General features: G+C 41.5%; 1 non-coding gene across 1 annotated transcript; it reads right to left on the reverse strand.

Annotated features, from left to right (window-relative positions):
• Positions 1–369: 369 nt before the first annotated feature.
• trnal-uaa lies at positions 370–452 on the reverse strand. Its single transcript has one exon. It is a non-coding gene; the product is annotated as a tRNA-Leu (tRNA).
• Positions 453–14,091: the final 13,639 nt, after the last annotated feature.

Raw genomic sequence — 14,091 nt, forward strand, 5'->3', positions numbered from 1 at the left:
GACGCCTGGTTAAAATAAGGAATGAGAAGTGTAGTCGGCAGGATGGGACCCTGGGTGGGGACAACCCATCACCTTAGCCACTCCGCTTTCGCCTACAGACCCTGTGCGCTCACCAATAGGAGTCATATAAAATCACAGAATGATTACAGAAGAAAAGGAGGTCATTCGGCCCGTCATATTGGCTCTTGGAAGAGCAACTCAACTGGTCTCACAATGCCGGCCTTTTCCCAGTCGCCCTGTAATTTATATTCACATTTCCTCTCCTCGGGATTGCGACCAATCGGAAACACGGCTCACTTTCCCGCTATAAATTTTAGCAGCCTCCAATCCGCCGGAAGCGATTTGCGCGAAGTCCCCAAAATGAGCATCTGGCAGTGGTGGGATTCGAACCCACGTCTCGTATAGAGACTGGAACTTAAGTTCAGCGCCTTAGACCGCTCGGCCACACTACCGGGGCTTACAGCCAGTTATCGTCATGACTGGCACTGAATGAGAATTGAAGAAATCAGACCAGGAGTCTGCCAAAAGGCCCCTCGAGCTTGCTCAGCTACTTCATAAGATCGCGGAGGATCCTGGGCCTCAACATCAATTTCCCAGCCGATCCCTATAGCACTTGATTCCTTTGCTGTACCTCGTCTTTGTGACATAAGTGGTGAGCGTGTTCCGATATTAACTGAAAACTTGGTGGTTTGACATCATCCTGCAATGACAAAAGTCTCTTCCTCACCCTTCTCCCTTCCTACTTCGATTGCCGTCACAGTTCCGGATTGTGCGCTTTGATCTGATTAAAATATTCCCCAAACTTTGTCAGCCATCTATTGTCCAGTATGTTCTCACACAAACAGACGGTTAAACATTAATTTCAAACACAATGAGAATAAGAATAGTTCAACTGCGTACATACATCCAATTCATGAGAAATATAGGATTCAAAGCTGCGAATAGAAATTCATTCTCTGAATATATTAAGAGAACTGGAGCACAGCATTGCACCGTGTGAAGTTCCATTTAATTTGTGGATGTTATACAACTGGTATCACGATAACTGGTATTAAAATAATCTCAGAATCAATATAAAGAAACGGTACAAAAAGGGAAACAGTTACAATAATAATGCAATCAACACAATAAAAACATATTAATCTGTCGTAATGACAACCAGAGATATTCGCGAATATTTTCATTTAGAGTCGACATTTCAGAGACAGAATTCCACCTGGAGTCGCTCAAGGACTTCATCTTTGGCCAAGCTTACAGAGCAGACAGTTCAGCAGTGTCACTGGTCAGAGCTGTGCCATGAACCTAACAGATATTTTCATTATGTTATTGCGGTCTATTGTAAAGTAGGTTTATGGTAGTGAGTGTATGGTTCTGTCTGTGTGATTTAATTGGCCAGATAGACTGCAAGCTTCAAATTATCAAAATTAATTAGGGGCAAAAGGTATTTTAAATGCTATTGAGTAAACATGGATGAGGTCTTAGCACATATAGTGTGAAGGAAATTCGCATTTTTAGATAAGTGAAGGAAGGTAAGAAAGGCCAAGTAGTATGTTTATTTTCCCAAAGGTACTGACCATGTTAACAACATGAAAAATTTTTGTATCATGGGATAAATAAATTTCCAAAGACATAAAGTACAATGGAATTTACAAATTAAAGAGAGAGAAACGTATGTGAAGAGGAATGGAAGGCTATGTTGGGGGGCCATGTAAGGACCATGCAAAACAACCTTGGGGAAGCCTCCAGCCACTTTAGCAGACTCCTGCTGTGTCCAGTAACCAAAGGTGAAGGATAGCCTTTGGAATTCCACTGTTGAGTAGGCGCTGTGGCAAAGTTGCTTGCTTGCTATTTAAATTTTAAAGCTATTTTGGACTGCTGTCCTAAAGAGGGTGTACAGTTGGGAGTGAGGTTAGTTAGGGATTTTGGGATTTGTTATATTATTAAGTAACTGTAATCTTATGCATATGCTTGAAATCATTCCTTTTGTCAATAAATGTTTTAATTTAGTTTTAAAATTTCTAAAGGTGTTAGTGAACTCATTACTTCTGAATTCAGTGCACAAATCTTCTCGTAATGAATACAAGTTGTAAAACCGTTGTGATAGCGTGGCCACGTTTCCTTTGTGGATTTGGTCCGCCTGGCCTACATCATCTGCTAGGACAGCTCAGCTGGGGATTAAAGGAAACTTGACTCTGTCATGACACTGCATCGCACATGATGCTACATTTATAACCAGCGTCATAAACTGACGCTGTTATGGAACGGAAGATTAAATAGTGGACTCTCGGAATCATTGCATTTCATGGTCCAATGAGCGATCAGGTTGAGCGATTGTTCTGAAAAGAATTGACGTTATTTTTCTTTTCAATTAACCGCAGATTTGAGCAAGGTGCGACGTCACACAAACATGGCTGACGCCAATTGGCCCGGCAGTGGATGACGCCACAATGCTTTCCGCACGCCATTGAACCGTGATTGGCTATTACCCGCATTGATTCAGATGCGGGAGGTCATGGGCTCCAGTCTCTGCTGAGCTGTGAAGTTTGAGCCGCCTGTGATCCTGACTCAGGACTGTGACCCCTTGGCATATTAAAGGTGCCGTGCGCCCACTGAGACTGTCCGATACTGGGGAAAGGACCGAGAAACTGGGAAGTGCAGCGGTGGAGGTTAACTATAAATGCAGCATAGAGGGGAGAGATGTCCTGAACAGTCAAGTGGTAGAGAGTGGGAGAGAGACTGGGACTGAGAAACAGATTAAACACTAACATTATCCTTTCTTAAATATCATTCCAAGCCCTTCAGGTGGGCCAGCAATTTTCCCCTCCCTTAATCTTACAATGTTCATCACAAGCGCCTGAACGCCAGGATTTTAAAGGAAAAACGGCCCTGCATCGGAAGGATAATGTTGGAAGATATCGGGGTCTGACCAGAAATCTCTGTTGATATTCCCATGACAAGGGGGGGAGGTATGAAGAGGTCTCTAAGGAGATGCAGCGAAATCCCTGGGGTGATGATCAGTGAGCACAGGAGGATGGTCACAGAGGGAATGGAGCAGGGAGAGAGGATCCCTGGGGTGATGTTCAGTGAGTTCAGGAGGATGGTCACAGAGGGAATGGAGCAGGGAGAGAGGATCCCTGGGGTGATGTTCAGTGAGTTCAGGAGGATGGTCACAGAGGGAATGGAGCAGGGAGAGAGGATTCCTGGGGTGATGTTCGGTGAGTTCAGGAGGATGGTCACAGAGGGAATGGAGCAGGGAGAGAGGATCCCTGGGGTGATGTTCTGTGAGTTCAGTTGTTTGTTGCATCAGGCTGGCCGCAGGACCTGGGAATTTCTTGGTGTTCCTATTAAACCCCAAACTGTGGTAACAACTTGCAGGATTACTGCTTGAAAAGGTGTCTGTGTCAGATCGGCCCCAGCCTCTCGGAATCATCCCTGGGTTTGTACCAAATGTTCTGTGTGCGGTATATATGTATTTCTTGTTATTCATTTATGCGATGTGAGAGTGGCTGTCTGGGTCAGCATTTATTGCCCTTCTCTAATTGCTTGAGAAGGTGGACTGTGATGTCTCTGCCTTGCGAGTGTTTAATTGGACAAGGTACAGAGAGTTCAGGCGAATTCTTTGGGGGCTTGGGTTCAAATCCCAACAAAGCAGCTGCTGGCCTGTGAATTCAATTAATAAAATCTGGAATTGAAAACTGGACTCAGTAATGATGACCATGGCAACTATCACCGATTGTCGTAAAATCCCAACTGCTTCACTACTGTCCTTTAGTGAAGGAAATCTGCCACTTTTACCCAGCCTGGCCGACATGTGATTCCAGGTCCACAGCAATGTGACTTCACTGCCCTCTGAAATGGCCTCGGAAGCCGAGCTGTTCGGGGCGGCCTTACCAGTGACATCCACATTTCATTAAAGGATAAAGAGGAAAAAACTTTTATTCTCCATCTAACTCCTGCTGCACAGACCCTGGGAGTGCCTGATGGGACAGTGTAAAGGAAGCTTTCTTTCTCCACATCCTGCCCTGCATCGGCCTCTGATGAAGCAGAGTCCTGCTGTTTACAATTAGCTGACAGACCAGGATATGACTGAGGCTCCCCACGCTCTGAGGGAAAGGTGTATTAACACCAATGGGTCGCTCGGTGGCGCAGTGACTCTTTCACTGATGGGTGTTCGATTCAAACACATAGATAAAAACAAAACAAAAACTGCGGATGCTGGAAATCCAAAACAAAAACAGAATTACCTGGAAAAACTCAGCAGGTCTGGCAGCATCGGCGGAGAAGAAAAGAGTTGACGTTTCGAGTCCTCATGACTCTTCAACAGAACTGAGTGAATATTAGGAGAGGGGTGAAATATAAGCTGATTTAAGGTGGGGGAAGGGATGGGGGGAGAGAAGTGGGAGGTGGTGTGCTTGTAGGGACAAGCAAGCAGTGATAGCAGCAGATAATCAAAAGATGTCACAGACAAAAGAACAAAAGAACAAAGAGGCGTTGAAGGTGGTGATATTATCTAAACGAATGTGCTAATTAAGCATGGATGGCAGGGCACTCAAGGTACAGCTCTAGTGGGGGTGGGGTGGAAAGACTAGCAGGGCATAAAAGATTTAAAAAATAATGGAAATAGGTGGGAAAAGAAAAATCTATATAAATTATTGGCAAAAACAAAAGGAAGGGGGAAGAAATAGAAAGGGGGTGGGATGGAGGAGGGAGTTCAAGATCTAAAGTTGTTGAATTCAATATTCAGTCCGGAAGTCTGTAAAGTGCCTAGTCGGAAGATGAGGTGCTGTTCCTCCAGTTTGTTTTGGGTTCACTCAAACACATCCCCACATCCCAGACAGGACTGGTGAAAATTACCTGTCTGGAAATGGGGGCGGTGGTGGTGGTGGGGTGGGCGGGGAGAAGGGGAGAGGGGGAAACCGTGTTATAGGGAAAGTGGAGTGGTGTTGATGGGCCTTGGAGAAAGGATTTCGTCAGAACCATAGTCCGTTTCACATTAATGATTTATTAACAATTTCAGAGAACATTTTACAGAACAGTTTATTTTAAAGTTAACTGAAGTGAATATGAGCGTCACATTCAGAACAGAACACATTCCCTCTGAGCTGCCAACTGTATGTACAATAGTAACAGACACCAGAAAGAGAAAACAGGAGCTCAACATAAAGGGAAGGGGATAATTGCGAATGAGGAATGAGAAAAGTTATTTATTTACGTGGGGAATTCAAACTACAGGGGAATTATAAGCTACAATTAGAGTACAGCCATAGTTATCTCAAAAATTTCAAACAGGAAACCAGAAATACCATCCACGATTGTCTCAGTTACAAATTCGGAAACAACCTGAAGGTATTTCATTTTTAGAGTCACCAAGAGGACACATTTTAAATCTGGAACACAGAGATTTCAGTAAAGAGCTGATGAAAATCTACAATCACTTGGTCTGTAAAATAAGATAAAATAATGAAACAGATGTTTAAGATCTGGGACATTTTTTTTGAGTTTTAATCAATGAAACATTGAGAGGTTTTTCAAACCGCTTCTGTCAGTTTGAAGTGTGATTGTTTAAACTGTGCTGTCACTCAGCAGCTCTGGCTCTTTGTTTGGAATTCAGCAGCTATAATTTGGACTGCTGCAGACAGACTCACATAACAATGTCATCATAAAATGGCATAATACCATGCGTCCATACCATGGCCCTTCCATCATCCTGTCTCTGTCAGCTTTTTAAAAGTGCAGACAAATTAGTCTCAGTTTCCTTCTCTCTTTTAGTAAATCTGTTATTTTTCTGAATATCAATTAATTGCACAATTCCCTTCGGAAGAAGCTGTTTCTGCAGATTCCATGCCCAGTTTGCCTTAATTAACATTGTTCCCCTTACCCAATGCCATGAAGATTTAGACTTGTGTTCCTTACATAGCTATGCATATGAACATTATTTACATATCTCTTGATTTCATGTCGAATTGGCGAAAGTGCTAATTTTTCTGATCAAACACATCATTATTTCTGAGTTATTTACACAATTACATTTGCTCCACAACACGTTAATTGAGGGAAATCATTGATACAGTTAGACAGAGCCCTGCCAAGGTTACATGTTGAAATAGTTCATTCTGTTCATTTGGTTTGAAATGATTTTGTCCCGGGAATGAAATCTTTACAGAATACATATTTGTTTAGGAAAAAGGGCAATGTTGATCTACCAGAATGCTTGGAAGATTCCAATGGTTAGGCTGAGAGGTCATGACTCTTGTCACAGGAAGACAACAGTTGGTTTCCATCCGGTGCCTCAGTTTGTTTTGAGTGTCACAATGCAGAAGGCTCGGTCAAGCAAACGTCTCAGGCAGCAATGCTTTCTGCTCAATCATTAGGAACAGGCTTCTCCTCCACAGAAGACGAAATTCAACAAAGTTTACTCAGCAGCATTTTTTACATTATTCAAAACTCAGTATTAATATTTTTTTGGTATTGATGCCCTCGGTTGACTTGAAGCTCTCTGGAATATACAACAACATCAAATTGCAAATGTGAGTGGCAAACAAAAGAATGCCAGACACCAGGTAATGCACTTGATATGTGTCTGATTTGAGATTTAGCACAACAGTCAGCATTTCAACTAAATCAAAGAATTTTACAGTAAACAGATTTGAGAGTTATATCTGATCCCTCTTTATCTGTCGTTCTGAACACACAGTACTATGAGACATCTTTGACATGGTGAGTAACTGTGTTAATCTGTATCAAAAGATGCATTCATTCCTGTTGTTGACTGAACGAACTGCTAATATGTGTGCGCAGTGAAATATGAACATTTATTTCTACTTAAGTGTGTCATGAAATCGCAGCACGTCTGATTTTGCTGCATTCATTTTATGACCTCGGTCAGAGCAAATGCAACATGCCTGCAACATAGGAGATTCAAGTAAGCTTACAAATCACTCACTACTGACTGAACCTGGGCCCTTTCGTGTGTTAGGCGACCGTGATAACCATTATACTACAGAAACTGTCATGTTTCCATTGAGCCTGTCTGGAATGTTAAACTGCGCTGCAACACAGTAGCACTCTGGATGTCTGTTGCAGAGAAATGGAATTCAGCTGCTAATGGAATTAGCAGGAATGCTGCAGCAAGACTGACATAACAATGTAATCATAAAGTGGCCGAGCACCATGTATTCATACAATCGCATAAGAGGCCTTTCCACTATACGACCTCTGTCTCCTTTTTAAACGAGCAAACTAATTAATCACAATTTGCTTCTCTATTTTAATAAACCTATTTTTTCCTCCCTTTCATTAAATTGCTCAATTCCCTTTTGAAGAAGCAATTTCTGCAGAATCCATGCCTAGTTTGCCTTAATTCACAAGGTTCGCATGACAATTTGGACTTGGGCTCCTAATATACTTTACCATGTGAACATGATGTAATTATGAAATTGATCCTCACATCAAATTTACGAAAGTGTCATTTTGTCAATCTTACTATTTTTACAACCTTATTACTTTTGCTCCACAGCCCTTCAATCGAGGGCATGATATTACAGAGGAAAATCTTTGTTAAGGAGTTTAACAGGGCCCTGCCAAGAGCATGTGCTTCACTAGTTTAATTACTTCGTTTGGTTTGAAATAAATTTTGTTCCTGGACTGGAATCTTACAGAGGATAAATATTTGTGTAACAAACAGGGCAGTGCTGAACTACCAGGGTGTTTGGAGGTTTCCAATGGTTGGGCTGAGGGTCCATGTCACTTGTTGCAGGAAGACAGCTCTTCTTTTCCACCCGGTGCCTCAGTTTGTTTTGAGTGTCATGCTGCAGAAGGCTCGGTCCAGCAAACGTCTCAGGCAGCAATGCTTTCTGCTCAATCATTAGGAACAGCCTAACTGGAAACAGTTCTGAGGATGATTGTTCATGATATTTGATCCCTCTTTGTACCAGCTGAGAAGGTTTCTGGTGCATAAATCGTGTCCATGTGGAAGACAGGAGGGAAGCCAGCAGGTCTGCACTGCGCCTCGGTTTCCTGGGTCTCACTGGGTCATTTTTCCTGACTTCCCTGTTGCTTGCCATTTCAACACTCCAACCTGTTCTCATGCCCACATGTCCGTCCTTGGCCTGCTGCAATGTTCCAGTGAAGGTCAACGCAAACCGGAGGAACAGCACCTCATCTTCTGACTAGGCACTTTACAGCCTTCCAGACTGAATATTGAGTTCAACAATTTTAGATAATGAACTCACTCCTCCAACCCCATCCCCTTTCCAATACACATTTTTCCAATAATTTATATAGATTTTTCTTTTCCCACCTATTTCCATTATTTCTAAACGTATTTCCATCCATTGTTTTATCTCTACCTTTTAGCCTTTTAAGATCCCTCCCCATTCCACCCCCACTAGGGCTATCTGTACCTTGCTCGTCCTGCTTTCTACCCTTAATGTCCCCATCAGCACATTTCTTTGCTAATATCAACACCGTCGACACCTCTTTGTCCTTTTGTCTATGACATCTTTTGGTTATCTCCACCAATTACTGGCCCTCTATCCAGTACTACCTGTCACACCACCCCACCCCACCACCCCCCAAGCCAGTTTATACTTCACCTCTTTTCTATTTTTCCTTAGGTCTGAGGAGGAGGCATACAGACTCGAAACATTAACTGTATCCCTCTCTGCAGATGCTGAAAGACCTGCTGAATTTTTCCAGGTATTTTTGGGTTTTTTTCTAGATTTCCAGTATCCGCAGTATTTTGCTTTTATCTTAGTATGAGACATCTTTGAGACGGTGAGTAATGATGTAAATCTGCATCGAAACCCATTAAATCCTGTTGCTGCTCGGACGAACTGCGAAAATGTGTGCCGAGTCAAAAATGAACATCTATCTCTAGTCAGCGTGTCATGAAATTTCAGCGTTTCTGATTTTGCTGTATTCATTTAAAGGACCAGGTAAGAGCGAAAGCACCATACCTGTAGCATGCAATATTCAGGTAACATTAATCAACAGACCTGAATTGTGCAAATTTCCCCCCTCACAAAATTAGCTTGGATAATGTTTCTGCCCGGTTTCAAACCAGGGCCCTTTCGCGTGTGAGGCAAATGCGATAAGTACTACACTACAAAAACATTGAATGGCTTTGGCGGCAGTCAGCCTATCTGGAATGTTAAAGTTTGCTGTCCCGCAGCAGCTCTCTGGCTCTTTGTTTGGGGGAAATGGAATTCAGCGGCTCTTATCAGGGATGTTGCAGCAAGACTGATCTAACAATGTGATAATAAAATGGCAGAGCACCATGTATCAACGTACCATGTATCATACAATGGCATAAGAGGCCCTACCATCATCTGACCTATTTCCCAGTTTTAAACGAGCAAACTAATTAATCACAATTTGCTTCTCTCTTTTAATAAACCTGTTTCTTTTCCCCCTTTCATTAAATTGCTCAATTGCCTTTTGAAAACATAGTCTACAGAACCCATACCTGGTTTGCCTTAATTCACAAGTTTGCCCTGACCCAATGACATGACGATTTGGGATTGGTTTCCTAATATACTTTGCCATATGAGCATTGCGTAATTATGCAATGGATCTCATATCGAATTTACAAACGTGTTATTTTTTCTGATCATTATATCCGAGTTGCTTTATACAATCTTATTACTTTTGCTCCACAACTCTTCAATCGAGTGCATTATAATACAGAGGAAAATGTCTGTTAGAGTTTAACAGCCCTGGATTCCAATGGTTATGCTGAGAGCTCATGACTCTTGTTACAGGAAGACAACTGTTGGTTTCCACCTGGTGAAACAGTTTTTAGAATGATGCGTTCATTATATTTGATCCCTCTTTGTTCCAGCTGAGAAGCTTTCTGCACATAAATCGCGTCCATGTCAAAGACAGGAAGGAAGCCAGCAGATCTGCACTGCACCTCGGTTTCCACATCTCCCTGGGTCATTTTTCCTGATACTCTATGCTGAAGACCGATTATTTAAAGGAGTGATTCTGTATCAGCTCTGTCATTTCCTCTGGTTCAATTACAGCATCACTTGTGTCTGTCTTTATGAGCGCACTTTAGTATGAGACATCTTAGAGGTGGTGGGTAATGATGTTTATCTGCATCAAAAACCCACTAAATCCTGTTACTGCTCGGACAAACTGCTAAAATGTGTGCCGAGTCAAAAAATGAACATCTCAGTGTGTCATGAAATTTCAGCCTTTCTGATTTTGCTGCATTCATTTTAAGGACCAAGTAAGAGCAAAAGCACCATGCCTGTAGCATGCGAGATTCAGGTAACATTAATCAACAAACCTGAATTGAGCAAATTTCCGCCCTCACAAAATTAGCGAGATTGGATAATGTTTCTGCCCGGTTTCGAACCGGGGCCCTTTTGCGTGTGAGGCAAATGTGATAAGAACACTACAGAAACATTGAATGGCTTTGGCAGCAGTCAGCCTATCCAGAATGTTAAAGTTTGCTGTCCCGCAGCAGCTCTCTAGCTCTTTGTTTGGGGGAAATGGAATTCAGCAGCTAAAATTTGGAATGCTGCAGACAGACTCATATAACAATGTCATTATAAAATGACAAAACACCATGTATCCATACCATGGCCCTTCCAACATCCTGTCTCTGTCAGCTTTTTTAAAGAGCAAACCAATTAATCGCAGTATCCTTCTCTCTTTTAGGAAACCTGTTATTTTTCTGAATATCAATTAATTGCACAATTCCCTTTAGAAAAAGGTGTTTCTGCAGATTCCATGCTTAGTTTTCCTTAAATAACATTGTTTTCCTCACCCAATGCCATCAAGATTTAGACCTGGGTCCCCTACATAGCAATGCGTATGAACATTATTTACCTTTTCTCTTGATTCAATGTCGAATTGACGAAAGTGCTCATTTTTCTGATCAAACGTCTCATTATTTCTGAGGTATTTACACAATCTAATTACATTTGCTCCACAACTCGTTAATCAAGGGTGTTATATCACAGAAGAAAATGATTGTTACAGTTAAACAGAGCCCTGCCAGGATCACATGCTGAAATTGTTTGTTTCGTTCATTTGGTTTGAAATAATTTTGTCCTGAGATTGAAACCTTACAGAATACATATTTGTTTAGGGAACAGGGCAGTGTTGATCTGCCAGAATGCTTGGAGGATTCCAATGGTTAGGCTGAGAGGTCATGACTCTTGTTACAGGCAGACAACTGTTGGTTTCCACCTGATGCCTCAATTTGTTTGAATTTCATAATGCAGAAGGTTCAGTGCAGCAAATGTCTCAGGCAGCAATGCTTTCTGCTCAATCATTAGGAACACCCTTCTCCTCCTCAGAAGATGAAACTCAACACACTTGACTCAGCATTTTTTTCCATTATTCAACATTCAGTTTCAATATTTTTTTGATATTGATTACTTGAGACTCTGAAATATACAACAACATTGAATTGCAAACGTGACTGGCAAACAAATGAATGCCAGACACCAGGTAATGGACTTGATATGGGTCTGATTTGAGATTTAGCACAACAGTTAGCATTTCAACAAAATCAAAGAATTTTACAGGGAACAGCTTTGAGAATGATGCGTTAATTATAATTGATCCCTCTTTGCCTGTCTTTATGAGCACACATTGCTTTGAGACATCTTTGATAGGGTGAGTCTCTGTGTTTATCTGCATCGAAAGACCCATTCATTTCTGTTGTTGACTGAATGAACTGCTCACATGTGGGATGATGGATATATGAACTTGTACTTCCACTCAAGTGTGTCATGAAAATCTCAGCACGTCTGATGCTGCTGCATTCATTTTATGACCTCGGTGAAAGCAAATGCAACACGGCAGATGTTCATGGCAGTAATCTTCAACGATGCAAATCATCGTCCTCACTATGTAATGAATAAGCTTGAATAATGCTTCTGCCTGGTTTTGGGCTGGAAACCTCTCGCATGTTAGGTGAACATGACAACCACTACACTACAGAAACTGCCATGGTAGCAGTAAGCCTGACTGCAATGTTGAATTGCACTGTAACGCAGCAGCACTCTGGGTCTCCATTGCGGAGAAGTGGAATTCAGCAGCTCTTATCAGGGATGTTGCAGCAAGACTGATCTAACAACGTGATAATAAAATGGCAGAGCACCATGTATCAACGTACCATGTATCATACAATGGCATAAGAGGCCCTACCATCATCCGACCTATTTCCCAGTTTTAAATGAGCAAACTAATTAATCACAATTTGCTTCTCTCTTTTAATAAACCTGTATCTTTTCCCCCTTTCATTAAATTGCTCAATTGCCTTTGGAAAAAGTAGTCTACAGAACCCATACCTGGTTTCTTTTAATTCATAAGTTTGCCCTGACCCAATGACATGACGATTTGGGCTTGGTTTCCTAATGTACTTAACCATATGCTCATGGTGTAATTATACAATGGATCTCATATCGAATTTACAAACGTGTTAGTTTTTTTGATCATTATATCTGAGTTGCTTTATACAATCTTATTACTTTTGCTCCACAGCTCTTCAATCAAGGGTATTATATTACAGAGGAACATGTTTGTTAGAGTTTAACAGTCCTGGATTCCAATGGTTATGCTGAGAGCTCATGACTCTTGTTACAGGAAGACAACTGTTGGTTTCCACCTGGTGAAACAGTTTTGAGAATGATGCGTTCATTATATTTGATCCCTCTTTGTTCCAGCTGAGAAGCTTTCTGGCGCATAAATCGCGTCCATGTTGAAGACAAGAAGGAAGCCAGCAGATCTGCACTGCGCCTCAGTTTCCTCATCTACCTGGGTCGTTTTTCCTGATACTCAATGCTGAAGACCAATTATTTAAAGGAGTGATTCTGTACCAGCTCTGTCATTTCCTCTGGTTCAATTACAGCATCGCTTGTGCCTGTCTTTATGAGCTCCCTTTACTATAAGATATCTTAGAGGTGGTGGGTAATGATGTTTATCTGCATCGAAAACCCACTTAATCCTGTTGCTGCTTGGACAAACTGCTAAAATGTGTGCCAAGTCAATAAACAAACATCGATTTCGACTCAAAAATAAAAATAGCTGGAAAAACTCAGCAGGCCTGACAGCTTCTGCGGAGAGGAATGCAGTTATCATTTCGAGTCCGTATGACTCTTCATCAGAACTAATTTGACTGAGAGTGCAATGAAATTTCAGCACTTCTGATTTTGCTATATTAATTTTAAGGCCCAGGTAAGAGCAAAGGCCACATGCCTGTAGCATGTGACATTCAGGTAACATTCAACACCAACCCTGACATATGCAAATTTTCTTCTCTCAAAATTAGCGAGCTTGGATAATGTTTCCACGCAATTTCGAACCAGGGACTGTTCGCATGTGTAATAGCCACAACGTAATAGCCACAACACTACAGAAACATTGTCCAGCTATGACTGCAGTCAGCCTATCCGGAATATTAAACTGTGCTGTCAGGCAGCAGCTCTCTCGCTCTTTTGTTGGGTGAAATGGAACTCTGCTGCTTTAATTTGGAATGCTGCAGACAGACTCAGATAACAATGTCATCATAAGATGGCACAACACCATGTATCCATACCATGGCCCTTCCATCATCCTGTCTCTGTCAGCTTTTTAAAACAGCAAACAAATTAATATCAATTTCCTTCTCTCTGTTAGTGAACTTGTTATTTTTCTGCATATCAATTAATTGCATCATTCCCTTTTGAAAAAGGAGTTTCTGCAGATTCCATGCCTGGTTTGCCTTAATTAACACTGTTCCCCTCACCCAATGCCATGAAGATTTAGACTTGTGTTCCTAACATAGCTGTGCATATGAACGTTATTTACTTATCTCTTGATTTCATATCGAATTGATGAAAGTCCTTATTTTTCTGATCAAGCATCTCATTATTTCTCAGTTATTTACACAATCTGATTACATTTGCTCCACAACTTGTTAATCGAGGGTGTTATATCACAGAGGAAAATGATTGTTACAGTTAAACAGAGCCCTGCCAGGATCACATGCTGAAATAGGCCGTTTCATTCAGTTGGTTTAATATAATTTTGTTCTGTGAATGTAATTTTACAGAATATATATTTCTTTAGGAAACAGGTCAGTGCTGATCT

This window comes from Carcharodon carcharias, chromosome 27, assembly GCF_017639515.1.
Source record: "Carcharodon carcharias isolate sCarCar2 chromosome 27, sCarCar2.pri, whole genome shotgun sequence".
Classification (NCBI taxonomy): domain Eukaryota; kingdom Metazoa; phylum Chordata; class Chondrichthyes; order Lamniformes; family Lamnidae; genus Carcharodon; species Carcharodon carcharias.